This window comes from Scleropages formosus, chromosome 23, assembly GCF_900964775.1.
Source record: "Scleropages formosus chromosome 23, fSclFor1.1, whole genome shotgun sequence".
NCBI classification, from domain to species: Eukaryota; Metazoa; Chordata; class Actinopteri; order Osteoglossiformes; family Osteoglossidae; genus Scleropages; species Scleropages formosus.
In genome coordinates, this window is record NC_041828.1 from 3398464 (window position 1) to 3413647 (window position 15184).

A 15184-nucleotide genomic window follows, 5' to 3' on the forward strand; every position below is an offset into this window, starting at 1 on the left:
GGCCCTCAAACAGAGCCGAGATCAAACATTGAGCCATTAATCATGACTTGAGGCGGCGATGGTTTTGGCAAAGGTTTGACATTCAAAAGGAAGAGAAGATGCATTTCTTTCAACATATTCCTTAATAAGGCCAAGCACAAAACAGTGCCCCAACACTATTTTCTCCCTCAATTCATAACCCTTAGCGAGCAGGGTAGATCCGCCTTTAGAGTTTTATTTGCGTGCCTCGTTGAGGCTTAATGATAATTCGCATCAAATGAAGGCCTTGATTAATGTTAAGTGGCTGTAAAATTGGAAGCGTGCAAACCTAAAACGGCGCGAGGAAACCCTTTTCTTCCATGTGATTTAGTGCACTTTTGCAACACGAGCGACAGCACGCACACACGCGCGCACGCGTACACGCGCGTGGGATTACGGCTGGAACTGAGCAACTCGGAAGTATTAAATCAAGCAATCCATTCGGAAGCCGCTTAATCTGCAATTAGGCGCACAAACATATGCAAATGGGTAAACAGTGGCCTCAAACGCTCGGCCAGCGCCTGAAGGATTTTCCCCACGCAGATGGATGCGGGTGAAGGGCCGGGCTGCGTTTTTTGAGATAAATAAACTCCTCGATCGCAGCCGCTAACCGTTTGCTGAAAGCGCGTCTTTCGGTCGGCGAGTAGGAAGTGACACTAGGACGTTCGGAGAGAGAACGGCAAGCCGACGTCTCTCCGGAGCGAGCTAAGCTGCGCTGAGAAGTGGCCCGCCATCTTCAGCACTCTTTTCCCTCCCATTAGACAGCAGAGAAAGTGCTTTCCCGTAGGATATGCATATTTCACGTCTTTCGTTCTCAGATACCCCTTTGGTAATCCGCTGAGAAAGGTCACACCCATAAAGCTCAGAGAAGCAAGCGGTGCATACGGGCGAGCTACGGAAGTTACTCGAGGCAAAACATCTGCCAAACAATAATAACACACACTGGAGAAATAACAGTTTAGCACTGGAATGGGGTAGCATGTGGATAATGGATAATACGAGCACGCATTGGACCCTGGAGGTGTCATTACATAACATAATTTTTTGTTAAAAATCGATCGATGTTAGATGAACGTCTGGGGGTCCATCACGCTCTCAGCTGACTCTCACGTACATAGACGCATAGTGCCACGGTAGGCCCAGAAAACCAGCATGCATCATTCTCCCGAAACTGACGTTTTTATTAATTGCCTGATCTGTCACATTTCCCCAAATAGCACTTAGTCACAGAGATATGGGTTCTGACGTGGTGAAAAAGCGCAAGCAGATTAGCGCAAACAGGTCTGAAGCCACATTAGCCATCTGTATTTGCATCACACGGAAAACTGAACGGGCAAAAGGCTGCACACATTTCAAAGTCTATTTCTTTCTGAACACCCGGGGCCACGTTGCGTGCGGAAGGGAAAACAAACCTAATAAATTGGAGTTTTGTTTTTTTTTTTTTTAAGTGCTTTTCTTATGGCTGTCGAGCAACGGGAAGCAATCCGGAGGCGAGGAAAATGGGCTCCGTGAATTTATTTAGCCTTGTTCTTTGCCCAGCCTAAGATCTTGCAGCGTACAGCCGGAAAGTGTTCAAGTTATGCCGCTAGGACAGCGGTGTTTTCACTCCGCCACCCCCTACTGCTCTGCTGCTGCCGTACGTGAGAAGCCGTGAAGGCGAAGTGCAAAGGGATGCAGTGCTTTTTGGAGACGAGCAACACAGGTAGGGGATGATCCGCAGCAGGAGAGTGTGGACTCAAAGGCGTCTGGGCTTGTCGAGTTCTAATGGACCGGCCACTGGAACGAGCAGCGGCGGTCTCCTGGTATCGAGAAGGCTGAGCCAGCCAAATAGCTGAGCGATACCAATCGCAGTCATCATTAGCCAGGATGATCCCATTCATCATCGGTTCTCTTCCAGCAGGTAAGAGCACAGTTCAGACCTTTGGCCCAGTTTCTTTCAAGCTTGCATTAAAATCCCATGCGGGATACTTCTGTTGATGCCTTTAAGTAAGCTCTTTCGAGGATATTGCTCCCATTGGGCCCTGCTGTGGAAAAAGGTTTTGATGAATATACGTTTGGTGAAATGTGAGCATTTTCGCCCTGGATGAGCGCATCTGCTTTGAAAAGGAATGAAAAGCGATCGCCGTTGCAGGTGCGGAGATGGAGATGAGTGGCTGTCTGGCTCTGGTGAAGGTTGTTTCTGCTCCCTGAAGTGCCTGTTGATTTGACTGGCTGAGGCAGAGACTGTGTGTGTGTGTGTGTGTGTGTGTGTGTGTGTGTGTGTACTTTCTATCCATTCAAGAAGCGCAGACTTTTGAAGATGTTTTATTTGATTCCCGGTTTCTCCTCACTTTTTGGTTTGTGTGCTGATGATGGGTTGAGGGTTGGCTGGGGTGGGTTGGCATTCTGCATGTAAGGGATGAGTGTACCGTGAGCTCACAGGAGGCTGGGATTATAAGTGCAGGGTTTTTAAAGATGGTGGGGGCATCAGCAGAGGCAGAATGTTGGAGAAGGTCACATGGGCAGAAAACTTTGGCAACGTGTACTTGTGGACTGCAAAGGTGGAAGTTCTCATTGGAGGTTCTGGAGTTACGAGCCAACCGAACAGAACAAGATTCAACATCATCTGAGAAACGACGGCGGTTTGGAGTGCCGTAGAAACACCCCACACCCCCATTTCTGCGTGTTATTGAAGGGAGGCTTAATGAGAGCCCTGAGACCAGCTGGTTTGTGCTGGGCTGAACCAGGGATGGATGTGTACAGCAAAGAAGGGAGTCGTAGCAAGAGGCGTTCACAAATGCCCGGTTATGAAATATTCATGAAATATTAATGCCTTTTGAATTTGTTCTCAAGCTCAGGAATCCATACAGGCTGCTATGTTTCTCCAAGTTCATCACATGGAGGAAACACGGCAGGGAGACTGTAGGTAATACGCTGGACTGGGTGCTGGGACTTTCGGTGGGTGTGTGTGTGTTTGTTGAGGCAAAACACGGTGGTCATTGAAGCATACAAGAGCTCTCGCTGTTCTTCGCTGGGCTTTGCCTCGGTTATACGACACACACCCACACACAGCAAACATAGCCATATAAATACATGCACGGTACGGATGCCTGGCTCTTGTGTACCCACACACAGAAACGTTCATTCATTGCACACATGCCCAGGCATTCCTTTCTGCCACAATATTAAACTCCAAACAACTGTGCTGTAAGGGTCGTAGATTAAACAAACATTAATTACTTTTTACAGTGTTTTGCTGGTTCCGGAGCCCATGTACCCATATGAGAGCAGAATGCAGGGTGAAGCCCAGCGAGGTGGCATTCAGAGGCTGCCAGCGACAGAGCATGAAGCCAAGTCTGCAGTGAAGGAGAAAAATGGCCTTATTAAATATTCAAGTACAGTTTGACAAGCAGGGTCTAAACACAGAGCCGGGGGGATGGGATGCTGCTGATGGAGGCTGAAGCGGGGCTGTGGGACAGGGGCACTGGGACAACGAAAGCCTGGAAATGATGAGGTCAAATTCGGGAGGGGGGCACTGTCAGCTAGGATAGCAAACATCACAAATGATGGTCCAAGGATGAGACCATCCATCATGACTGCAGTCTAGTCCACCCAGTACTTCCTTCCTCTCCTTCTGAGTCTAGTAAGGTATTTACTCGTAAAAATATATATATGTATCCTTTCCGTCTCCAGAATGAGACATTAATTTGGTACTCCGTAAGAGTTTTTCCAACAGTATGAGAACACCGAATCTCTTCCAAATGGGTTTTTGTTCATTCGGTTAAAGTAGTTGACGTTTGCAGTGATTACAGCGACCCTTACTGGTATTTTTATCACTCTGAGAGGTTGACTTGAATGGTAATGGTAATGTAACATAAGCAGGAAGCTCTTGTTAGGGTGGTGGATTATAGGGGGTCGGGGGGGGCCACTGAATCTCTCATGGCCCTTGTAACTGAATACCACTAATGAGGACACTGGCTTGAAGAGCCAGCGAGAGCATGAAGGTTTGCTACTAGCTGCTGTCAAGGCTTCACTTACCCTTAACTCCAGACCAGGGGCTTTCTTAAATTTGTGGTTGTGGATCTCAAAGGGAAATGGGAGTTTATTGAAAGTTACTGCATTCAAACAAACTTTGAACAACATTCTTTCAAATTTATAGCTGCATGAGTTCATTATATTATATTGTATAAAAACAGATGTGCAGCAGTATTAGTTTATGTTGAGACCTTAGTCATCTTTGTTTTGGTCATTGTATCAGCAGCTTCTTTATATGTACTGTCAATGTAATTGATATGAGTTTGGGGACAAAAAGGCTTCCATGACCTTTTGACACCAAGGAGTTCGGTCAAACAGTCAATAAGATAGTCACATTCATTAAAGAACTTGGAAAAGCCCAAGGAAACGGATAACACTGCTGAAAACAGTCCTTTGCTGATGTGAGGCAGATTTGCAATTCTATTTTTTTGTGGATGACCACACATTGGACAAACATTACATGGCTGTAGCTCTTCAGGCCTACAAGCTCTCCTGTTGAAGACAAGCTGGTCAGTCATTATGGTATTCTGGAGAAGAAAGGCCCCTCTAGCAGTGCCCATTGATTAAAGCCCGGCAAAGACTCATAAGCACAGATCGCCCACTACAAAAATTTATTGATTGCATTGGAGTAAAAATCCACTGCGACTTAGAGCAGGTCCTGGACCTCACTTACAGAAAGCCCCTTGAGTGTACTGCGTAAGGAGACTCAAGTCTTTGCAGCAGGAGACACCTCCCACCACACTCACATGGGCACATGTGCATATGAACATACAGATAATGCAGCAAACATGTTTAAGCAAAGCAGTAACTAGTTAATACACTCCATGGGGTGACTGTCACCTTGCAGCAGTAGGGACCTGATAGACAGGCTGAAACTTTCTAGAACAGTGGAAATTCCACTAGGTTTTGAACAGTTTGGAATTTCATTAAGTACCAGAAAATTATTGTTATCCAATTATCGTTATTCTGATGCAAGGTTTTTTGAATTGCAGAATAGTTCGTTTGAGAAACATGGTACATCCAGGCAAATTTTAGACTCGTAAACTTGGATAAGTGTGCTGACCGCAGAAAGTTCTGCAGTTGAGGAGAACCTTCTGTTCTGTCAAGGTGGTCAAGGTCAATCCTTACCCCAGGGAACGTCCTCGGCCAACGTCCTCCATCGTATCTAATCAGACTTTGAGGAGCCCTCTGCGGTTGTGGCAGAGAGCACTTCCAACCTGGTCATGGCATGCCTCCCAGTGACGCCATGCACTCCATACAGACTAGGGGGGTGCTGCCCTTTGTGGGACAATGATTCAGACTGACAACAGACGACAGAGCATGAACCCTAAAGATGTGGAAAAAAGAATAGCTTGTTGGGTGGGATGCATCATCTTTAAACTCCTAACGACTGCTCTCCTGTCTGGGTTTTGTATTGTTAAAAATCCTAAATGACACACTACTTTGTTCCAGATCTTTGGTTGGTTTTCCCGAGCAACTCAAGATACATTTTCTATTGCTCTAAATTGTGCTGAATTAATCTGAGAGAGTTGGGATTTTCAGAAAGTACACAGCACAATGATTGTGAAGATGTTGTCCATTAGCAATATTGTTTCATTCAGGTTTTGATGCATAAATGCCAGAAAGTAACTTATAATGAAGATATAACTGAAGTACATAAACGGAAAGTGAGCTTTAAAGTTATTCCTTCATAAACATGCAAAAAATGTTTACTCCACTCCAGGAATGGTCCTTCGGGGGTATTGGGGTGGAGGTCAGTGATTCTCTGCTTGTATTTACATTGTATGTGACCCCAGCCTTTCTTCTACCTTTGTGATTAAAGCCTTAAAAACAGATTTTTGCCATGTGCTGAGTTGCTAATTATGTTAAAAAAAAAAAAAGCTCTTACATTTGTTCTGCAACAGAAAGGATATAACAGGAATGCGAACAGTGTAGTTTAGAGCAGGGTGGAGTAATGGGTTTTTAGAGACTGTCACTTCCTTGAATAGACTAATGAGGAGGCCAGGGTGTCATGATCTGCGTGAGAGAACAGGTTCCAATTCATACACTTGCTCTCACTAAGACACAAAAATGTCATGAAAGATCTCACACGCGGGAAAATCTCCATCCCACGCTCTTAATGTACACAGACTAGGGCCTTGGGTGCAGTTATTCAGTAGAGTATAGTAGGGGACAGCTGGTAGTGTAGTGGCTGGAGCAGCTGCCTTTATATCTACAGATCATGGGTTTGATCCCCACCTCTGGCTGTATTACCCTTGAGCAAGGTACTTACTCTAAATTGCACCAGTAAAATTACTCAGCTGTATAAATGGGTGGATAATTATAAGTTGCTTTGGAGAAAAACATCAGTTAAATGTCAAGTATGTCTGGGTGAGAAACAAATAAACCAAACGCTCAGTGACCATTTAACAAGTCTTTGCGTTGATTCCTTTGAGTTATTTTTTGTTTCATTTCATTTTTATGGTCACTTTTGCACCATTTCACTTGAGCACCAGAATGACTTCCTTGAAAAGAGACGAATAAGTTGCCCGACTGTCACACTGAAAATTGCGAACGTATTCCTTTCATAGCTGTGCTTAAGCTTCTCCAAGTCAGATGGCCTGGAGTAGCAGCACAAATATCACCCCAAAAAACCTATTTTCTCTCTGAAGTCCGTGCGTTAACAAAATACAAGGCAAGATATTTGTCTCTCGGCGATGGGATCCCCGTGTTCTCAGCGGCACATGCTGAAGAGGCTTTGCCAACGCTGAGCGCTAATTGTCATGCCTGTTGTTGACCACAGTGTTTTCTTGTAGCACGTCTGTCAGGGTTTTTCCCCTGGTTTGTGTCTTTAGAAAGCCAAGATAAATCTCTCCCCCGGGGCCTGTTGAAGGGCTGTTTGTTTGGATCCGAGACGAACACGTCAGCAGGATTTAAAGCTGCTCTTGAGTTCGAGTTGCACTTACCAATTAAATGGGCTGTGCTAAATGATGCCTTTCCAAGATGAGTTTTAAGGATCTCCCACCTCCATCTTAACTCAGGGAAGCTGTGCATCAAGCGTAAATGATCAGTGATTTGGAGAAACAATTTCAAGCAAAAAATAAAATGCATGTAAATGTATTCCAGACCGTTGGCTTTGTTACGACAGGCTTATCGCTGCAGACTCCCTGACGCTATATTCAAATCACTCTTCTTCGACTTTTCGGCAGTAACAAAAATAACATGACCTGGATTCGAGTAAACACAGTACCTTTTTTTTGTACAAAATTTCACAGACTCACCCAGTCCCAGTCCTCCAGAGCCCAGGTAGCCTAGATGATTTTGCGCATTTTGAAATCTTTTGGAGGGTAAGTGAAAACGGTGTGCACTCAATTTTCCTTGTTAGCTACTCAGTCCCCTGGAGGCTGTCCAGAGGTGTGACCTTCTCGCATGCAGAGGCAGATCTGTACTGCTACTGTGAGTGTGTTGACTCTACTGTAACAGCACACTGCCTCTCTTCCTAGATGGTGGGGGGGCGAGGGGGTTGACAGGTCCTGAAGTGAACTGTTCGTGACGTCACCTTGCCCCTCAATCCCAGGTTCCACCCGGAGGGCCTCTGACTGCCTACCGACTGCTGACAAGCCTGCGCCTCTAGCGAAGACCTTCACACCGACGACATGGAGGACATTTTCCAGATGGCAAGGCAGTGAGTACCCCCGACAGTCCTCTGACAGTCATCTTTAATCCCATAAATGTCGTTTGCATCTTAGGAGCAGGACAGCTTTGTGTGGAGAGCTCTTCTCTAATAAGACCCCTCTAGTTTCCGCACAGGATTATTCCACGCAAACTTACTCCCTTCCCAAAAAGCTCAAAGCATTGCTTTATTTCTTTGAAGATTTTTTTCTTCTTTCTCCTGACTCTCTCTCCGTTTTCATTTGATCTCTAAATCATCAGTCGATATTGCGGCCAGATACAGCTTTTAGAAAATACGTGGACTAGCTGCTGAATTTTTTAGTTTTTCACATCTGGGGGAAAAAAAAGTCATGCAAATGTGTTAATTGACTTGAATGCGCTGGGATGCTGCATTTGTGACGGTATTAATTTCACACTCTGGGAGCAGTTTGTTTCAGACTGTAGCCCTTGTTGTGAATGGTAATTGTATTTTAGTCGCCGGTGCAGCACTGAAACCAATTCTCCAAATACCCATGAGAACGATTTGTTAACCTTGCTTGTCCTTCTGCGGAATCGCACAGCTGATGATGACAGTAATAGGACTATAATTGCCATTGCTCTGCTAACCCAGTGCTTCTGAACATGTCATTTAGGGAACAATAGGGGGTGCAGGACACCTCGCTGTGGGTTTGAGGGTCACCGGGAAGGCACACGTACATCGTAGCCAGAATCCCTTCCACCCGCCATCCACAGCCATTCACCTCCCTCTTCTCAAAGCCAAGATCAACCCATGGCACACGTTTGCACACAGAGGCCTGTTTGTTTTCCAAGCTCTATATCAACCCTGAACGCACCACCTCCTTGAGAGACTCTGCCCCTCATTTTTAATAAGCAAAGCAGAAGAGATCCTCATCGGGTTAGAGCTGAACTCGAGATTTGTTTCACTACCAGAACAGCAGGATACCTTTAGCTCGGACACAAATCGAAACGGTTGCGTTCTCAGTAGGCACCGTGAGGGTTGCTTACGGCTGATCTGACGTCAAAGCTGAGCACCGAGAAGTCATTATCTGGAGTCTCTCTGTGAAAGTATCTAATCGGTTTAATTCATTATGCCTGTTTTACAGACTCGCAAACAGGGGCTATTGATGGATAATGAGGAGAAGAGTCATAAAGGTCCATTTGGCTTAACAGCAGGTGGTTCCAAGTGTTTAACTGGTCTCTGATTTTTGTATTTTACAACTACGTCTGATGAGACTCAGCATCATTTTGGTTTGGTCATGAAGAGAAGGCAATAGATGTATCGTCATTCTGTTTGCCTTGACAGTGCCCATGGTGAAATATGACTCAAAGTCACACCGCTAGCGCCCAAAGCATGAAAGACTAATGACTCACACAGTGCTGTGTTGGTGACACACTCTAATGGCTCTCCATCATGGACAAGGAGCTCATTGTGGTGGGATCCCCACATGATTGAGCTCATTTAGCAAATCTTATGACACTGTTGTTGGCCCTGCCTGGTTTTCACACAGCAGATGCATCTTTTCAGAGCTCTTTAAGTGCCCAAGTGAACTTTAAGTTACGTGTCCAAAACAAACATGCTTCCTGGACATCATTGTGTTTTTTTTTTACATTTACATGTTTGTTCTTACTTATATGGTCATTGCTGAATACAAAATAGGCCTTTCTTCTTACGTGGTTGCTTACACCTCATCTCCAAATTTGAACTTACAACCTTTTGGTGACAAGTCAAGTGTGTCAGGGTCTAGATGAGGCAGGTTTCACTGTCGGATTAGTCCCACTGAGGGTTAGGTGTCCCTCTTGGATTGGCTTGACTCTCTAGGATTGGCTTGGGTGTCTTTGCTGGTACTTGGAAGTGTCTCTCAGTCTAAGTTCTAAACATGTCTGCATGAAGGGCTTCTCTGGTGGAGATGTTTTATCTTCTCAAGTCTGCTGTAACAACAGGCTATGGACATACCACAGGCACTTATGGCCACTGCCATCCACAATCTGACTCAGTGGTCTGTGGGCTATGCTCTGTAGACCCTGACGCAGCAGTGGCTATAGCTATGTACACAAAATTTTTGCAGCCACCCAGAACTTAGATGACAGAGCCATGCTACCCCACGGATACACACATTACAGAACTCCTCAGTCACACTCTTCCAAAAAAAAAACCCTACCGTGGTGACAGGGCATGTTCTGCTGGAGGCTTGAGATCTTCACCGTTCCCCAGATATGTGCAGTCATAGAAGTGCACTGTGGCTAATTTGGGCCCCGATGGAAGTCAGTTCACTTAACTGTGGCCCTGCACCCCACTTACTCTTAATTTTCCCAGTAACCTAATTTACCAGGATCACCGCCTGCATACTTGACAAGACAAGAGGCAGATGTGTGTTTTTTTCTCCTGAGCTCATGTGAACCCGCAGGCCTTTCCAATGACTTCTGCTGCTTGGGGATCAAAGAGCGAGACGGCGCTGCTGATCAGAGGAGCTTGACAGTGAAATCAAAAAGGGGTTTTCACAGGGATGCGAAAGAGAAAGAGTTATTAGAATGAGTTATTGTTACTGTTATTATTGCCTTTTATTGTTAGTTGTTATCATTAGTGCATATGTATGAAGAATAATTGTTAATATTCCTCTTACTCATTAGTACAATGCGTTTTGTGAGGCAAATAATCTCTTTCTTTATTAAGGCTGTTGTTTAATGTTGTTCATTATAGCCTCCGCGCTGGCAGCCCAGAGTCAAGCCAATAAAGCACCTTAAAATTAAAAATAAAAAAGTAGTAAGAGACACAGACACAGGTGGGGGAGCAAGGAGAGCGAGAATGTAAGTATTGTACACAAGCAGATTGCAAGTGACTGTTCTCCGCAAACACACACACACACGCCACAGCTGCGTTGAGTAAAAGTCATTGTGGAGAGCTAGCACCTCCTGATGGGATTAAAGAAGACCAGGAGAAGGGAAGGTGTCGTCCGTCTTGCGCAAAGTGACGTTTACGAAGGTGAAGGGGTCGCATGAAGTTGAAGCGGTTCACTGCCAATAATCTGAAGGTTTTCTTAAAGGAAATGTCTGGAAGGAAGGATGAAGAGCTCACCTGGCAGGTCAGGAGGCTTGGCCCAGCTACTTGGGATAGGGTTACACTGAGGACTCTCGTTCAATTTAGGGTCAACACCAGGGAAACTGCCAAGACCTCAGCGTCCGCTTCAGTGCCACGGCGCTCTAGTAACAGGAACTGGATGTGGCAGAAAGAGGGACGGTCCTTGTAACATCTAGGCTTGTGCCCTTTGCGTCGCTGCAGCAGTACTGGGGTAAAAATGGATCGAGATGTAGCGGAGAATGCTGTGGCATCATGGGAGAACCAGCACAGCGCTTCGGTCACTGAGAACACGGTCCCAATGGTGGCGCCCCATCGTTCTCCAGGACCACCTGCTATTTGCAGGATCCCATCAGCTGCTCGGCCGCATTTGAAGGTTAACGCTTATCACGTCGCTCCCTTTCTGTTTCATTTAATCGGTCCTTTACCTGGCGACGCCGACATGCTCCACACACAGTGACCCGTCATCTCCACTCCTCCTGCTTAACTGCGGAGGCGTGCGGTTCACGTTTGGTCCATTACATTTGTCGTCGCTGGTGGAAACACGACGGCAAGTGTCAGTTTCAAAAGTGCCACTCTGGGATGTGCGCGCAACGCGGATTATGAACCCACCGCCCAGTGCCCCTCCCCCCATCTCCGCCAGCTCTAATGCTAAATGAACGTATTAGTATTCTAAGCGTCGTGCTGCAGATGCGAGCTCTACTAACGGGCTTTAATGTCTTCGCTGTATTCAATCTGGCTAACTGTCTGGGGACGTGTCCGTACATGTCAGTGCGAAGCACGCGTGTGTGCACGCGCACAGGATCGCGAGCACGCTGTCGAGCTCCTGCCCCTCGGCTATCGCATTGCACAACTGCAAGAGGACGGCTTCTGTGCGCGTGTGTGTGTGTGTGTGGAGGGGGATGTCAGATGCCTCTGTGCGTCTCATAGACCACATTAACAAGTTCATTGAAGGCCTCAAATGGAGCGAATGATGGGCCGTCAGTTTGTCGGGCGCGCTGCGAATGAAGCTGTAGCCGCGAGGAGATCGCGGCGGGCTGGGTGGGGGCAGGAGGCAGTTCTCTCTAAATACCCGAGATGACATTAAAGGAGCAAAGGGGTTTCGTATCGATCGTGCTCTGGGATCCTCCGAATGCGGCAATGCTCATCTGTGACACGAGCGCGGGGGGCTGAGTGCGGCAGGGCGACCTTCGGACAGCTTCCTCCCTCGAACCCGCTCACGTAAGGAAGCCTCGCGAGCACAAAGCTCTTTATGAACAACGACGTTTCATAATCGATGCGCGCTTTTTTTGGCGGAGCATCCCGAAACGGTGGTAGAGCAAGGGAGGGGGCTACGTGGAGAAAGGATCTACCTGGAGACGGGTCACGGTGTAGCGTTGCACACGCAGCGTTCCATCGGCGCTCACGATGCGGCAGTACGTGGAGGACGTGGCAGGATGATACGCAAATCCCGACACATCAAAGCACATTAACAGAATAAGTGAGCAGGCCAAAGGTAACACAGGAGTGTCCTACCAGGGAGAGCAGCTGTGAGTGCTGCAGGTCTCTCTCAGGATATCCGGAACCATGATTCCTATAAAAATGTCACTTCTTCTCGATCTTGTATATTACATTTGCTATCAAGAAGTCTTTTTAACACATCAATCGTAAAGCAAGAAGCACTGGAAGCTTTTCACAGATTTTGACAAGGCTTTGTTAACTCTAGGCAAGTATTGTTCCCGCTGCGCTGGGTTCATACAACCTGGCTGCTTTCAGCACCAACAATGCAGTTTATCACACACACACACACACACACACACACACACACACACACACACACACACTCTGAATGTCATACCATGGCAAATGTTTCTCCGGGTCTGCGTCAGTCTTCCAGGTTTGACCCTCAGCAGTCCTGAGGAAGCCTGTGTCACAGGGTCTTGTTAATTAAAGTGAGCTTTAATTACCCCCCCCCCCGGCTCTCCTGTCGCCTCTCTTTCTGTCAAGGTTGATTTATTCCTGTCTAACGGAGGATGAGCACTCTTCCCCTCTGCCCCATCCATCTTACAGGCTCTGCTCATTTGATTCAGCTGGGTGTGTGTGTGTGTGTGTGTGTGTGTGTTAGCGTGTTTTGTGTGTCTGTTTGGGGCTTTGCCGGCATGTGCTTGCATCTGTGCGTGTGTGTGTGTGTGTGGGGGGGGGGGGGGGGGGGGGTGCCATTCCATCCTCCTCTTGGTTAGCGGAAGTCCTTAGCCGCAGTCAGACTGGAATTTGACGTTGAGATGAACTCATCCAGCATAGCCAGGCAATTAGATAGTCTTGTTTTGGGACTGGGGGTTTCTTCTGGAGCCTGGAACATCACAGTGATACCACAGGGACATGAGTTGGTCCAAAAACATGTAGAGTGGTGTTTGAAAGTGGCCTGTGTGGTCTCTCTTCCACATTTGTTCATCTGGGTGAACCAGTCTATATCTTTGGATGTTCTGGTCCATCAGCTGGTTGTGGAACCTCAACAGAGTGCAGTACTTGAGAGATGCTGATATCCTGGACTAGTGCAGTTCTTTGCTGTCTGGCCTTCCAGTCTCCTTCATTAAACATCTCCAGCTGCTGCTCGAGTTGTGTTTGACCTACCAAAGCGTTCCCACGTATCACCCCTCCTCGTCTCTCTCCTGTAGCTGCCCGCATCAAGTTCATCACTCTGCTTGTGTCCTACAAGGCCTTCAGTGGATCTGCTCCCCAATACCTATAACACCTGATCGCTCTCTATTCCCCAACCACACTTCTACACTCCTCTGCCTCTGGCTGCTTGATGGTCCCACACTCAAGAGGTCCAAAATCAAAAGCCTGAAGGTTTTCATGCATGGCTCCGATGTGGTGGAATCACCTCCATTGCTCACTCAGAGGCAGGGGGTGCGGTGGCGCAGTGGGTTGGACCGCAGTCCTGCTCTTCGGTGGGTCTGGGGTTCAAGTCCCGCTTGGGGTGCCTTGCGGCGGACTGGCGTCCCGTCCTGGGTGTGTCCCCTTCCCCCTCCGGCCTTACGCCCTGTGTTGCCGGGTAGGCTCCGGTTCCCCGTGACCCCGTATGGGACAAGCGGTTCTGAAAATGTGTGTGTGTGTGTGCTCACTCAGAAGTGTTAAATCCCTCTCAACATTCAGGAAGGGTCTCAAAACACTTCTCATTCAGACTCACTTCTCCCCTCATCTTCTATGAAATCCATAAATGCATCTCTTTAAAAAAACACTGTATATGCAAGTAGACGGGTAATGTATACTGGTTTATACACTGGTAAGAGACAAATTGACTGTAGTCTAGAATCACGACACCTAAATCTTTCCATCTGTTGGCGTTATGTTGTATTGTTTTTCCAGATGTATGTCACTTCAGAGAAAAGAATCTGCTAAATGAATAAATGTACATGTAAATGTTATTTAGGCTCCTCATCAGATCTGCTTCATGTTCCTGTCACTTTCCATCCTCATCTTCATTTGTTCTTTTCCATGTCCTAACCAAGGGATCGAGGACTTTGTCCTAAAGAGTCAGAGATTTCCTTCCAGTCACCAAGGCAACATCAGCACATTTTCACGAAGAAACCTCAAAGTAGGGAATCTCAAACACGCATTAGCATTTTGTGGAAAGCTACACTTTGTGAATGTGTCGCTACAAGGTGGGGTTACTCCTGATCCAAGATAGAAGACGGAGAGTATAAAATGTGTCATGGCAGCGTATCACACTCTCCCACGCCAAGAAGGTGAGATAAAGCCACTGAAGTGTTTTATTTGCTGATTGTGTCCATTTAGCAGTCTGCCTTCCACTGTTTTCAGCTCTTTGAATGAATCAAGGACTTGTTCCAGAGACGAGGGACATGATCGAAAGACTTGGGAACGTGTGACCTTTGACCTGGAAGTAAAATGTAATGCGTTTTGCTGGTCAACGTGCGTGGTGATCGGGGCTGCTGGACTCTGGAAAGAGTGGTTATTTTCCTACAGCGATGAAACGAGGAGAATATGAAAGACATTTCAGGAGTACTGAATGTAACTAATCTCTCGCTAAGCTTGTGTTCGTTCAGGAAGCGGCGGCCTTTTGCGGATGTTCATTATGATCCTCTCGAAACATCAATGTGGTAATTTTGAGTGTGTTCCTCTCTGATCAGCAGGTGCAGGAGGGCTTCTGGTTGCCAACAGAGGTCACCGCCTGCCCTCTCGGACCGCCGCGCGCTCAGCGTTTCCCTCTCAGCGAACTCATTATGCAGCTCATTGTGTGTTGGCACCAATAACACTGGGATGGCTCTCTAGAGCAGTCATCTTATTCTGTCTTTCACTTAACCTTTCACTGTTTTATAATGTTGTTTTTGCATTAAGTGTGAGGCTTGTGCCCTAGACTGCACTGTGTGTGTGTGGGTGTGTGTATGTGTGTGGGTGTACACAGTGACCCAGAGGAATCGCAGATAC

At 46.9% G+C, this 15184-nt stretch overlaps 1 protein-coding gene across 1 annotated transcript in view; it reads left to right on the top strand.

The window, feature by feature from the left end:
• The first annotated feature begins 7612 nt into the window (after positions 1-7612).
• dlgap3 (discs, large (Drosophila) homolog-associated protein 3) overlaps positions 7613-15184 on the top strand; it is a 35112-nt gene continuing 27540 nt past the window's right edge. The window contains exon 1 of the mRNA XM_029248065.1: positions 7613-7696. The gene's annotated coding sequence lies outside the window, so the exon portion shown is untranslated. The remainder of the gene's footprint in view (positions 7697-15184) is intronic.